This window comes from Cebus imitator, unplaced genomic scaffold, assembly GCF_001604975.1.
Source record: "Cebus imitator isolate Cc_AM_T3 unplaced genomic scaffold, Cebus_imitator-1.0 Scaffold274, whole genome shotgun sequence".
NCBI lineage: Eukaryota > Metazoa > Chordata > Mammalia > Primates > Cebidae > Cebus > Cebus imitator.
Window position 1 is genome coordinate 401,928 of NW_016107589.1, and position 1,571 is coordinate 403,498.

General features: G+C 44.1%; 1 protein-coding gene across 2 annotated transcripts in view; it reads left to right on the top strand.

Annotated features, from left to right (window-relative positions):
* The window catches only part of HSPA9 (heat shock protein family A (Hsp70) member 9), a 20,941-nt gene that overhangs the window by 10,027 nt on the left and 9,343 nt on the right, over positions 1-1,571 (top strand). The window lies entirely within an intron of this gene.

A 1,571-nucleotide genomic window follows, 5' to 3' on the forward strand; every position in this document is an offset into this window, starting at 1 on the left:
TCATCTTACTGAAACCTCAGCCTCCTGAGTAGCTGGGACTACAGGTACGAGCCACCAGCCCGGCTAACTTTTGGTATTTTTTTCAGTAGAGACGGGGTTTCACCATGTTAGCCAGGATGGTCTCTATCTCCTGACCTCATGAGCCACCGTGCCTGGCCTTTTTTTGAGACGGGTTTGCTCTTGTTGCTCAGGCTGGAGTGCAGTGGTGCTGGGTTCAAGCAATTCTCTTGCCTCACCCTCCTGAGTAGCTGGGATTACAAGTGTGCACCACCATGCCTGGCTAATTTTTGTATTTCTAGTACAGACGGGGTTCACCATGTTGGCTAGGCTGGTCTCCTGACCTGAGGTGATTCTGCTGCCTCAGCCTCCCAAAGTGCTGGAATTACAGCTGTGAGCCACTGTGCCCAGCTAATTGTCTCACTTAATAATTTGAAAAATTAGCCAGTCATACTGTGCACACCTGTGGTCCCAGCTACTCGGGAGACTAAGGAGGATTGTTTGAGCCCAGGAGGTTGAGGCAGCAGTGAGCCGTGATCACACCATTGCACTCTATCCTGGGTGACAGAATGAGACCCTGTCTCAAAAAATGACAGTAATTTGAATCACCAGTCTGGAAAATGAGATGAAACTTGTGCAAGTTTCCCTCTGTGCGCATCAGATTTACTCAGCCTCTTTAAGTGTCAGCCTGTTTAGCTCCAGTTCTGAGAGAAGCTTCACTTAACCACCAAGAATAGGATTGTATAAACCATGTTAGATCTTGTGTTAGAGACCCACTAAGATGGAAAGCAGATCTATTTCCGGTGTCTTTAGTGACAGCAGGAAGAGCAGAGCTGTGACTGCTTTATTTTGATCGCCCACAGGGAAGAGATATTTAAGACAGTTGTCATTGTGTTGGTAAAGTGATTCTTGCTCATTAACCTTCAGTCAAACCTGGATTTTTTTTTAAAGTGGCTGTGAGGAGTGACATAGTTACACACACTCATCCATGGTCTTACTGTTATTTTGCCCGGCTATCATGGAGTGGCAGAACATTGCAACATTGGTTAGGGTTGAGGTTGAAATATGTGGCACTGCCAGAAGATAGTTTCTAATTCTTTACAGGGATTTGACATTTGGGGTAGGGGATGTGACGTATTGGAAGAGATTGGTTGGTTTTAATTAGTGTGGCTGCATCCTATTGATAAGACATTGGGATTATTTTCCAGCATTTATTATAACAAGATGTATTGAGCATCCTTACATATTCAGTTTTGCATAGATGACTATAAATCTATAGAATAAATTCTTAGTGTGTATTACCCTCATGCAGTTTATATTGTGGTTTGGAAAGATGGACATTAATTAGAACAGATTAGTAAATGTTAGACTAGAAGTGATACAAAGTAAAAATTAAGGGTGATTCTGCAGGCATTCTGCTGGGGTTCAAGTCCTCATTGCATTGCTTATTAATTGGTGATCTTTAAGAGTTGTTAGCATTGCCGGGCGCGGTGGCTCAAGCCTGTAATCCCAGCACTTTGGGAGGCTGAGGCGGGTGGATCACAAGGTCAAGAGATCGAGACCATCCTGGTCAA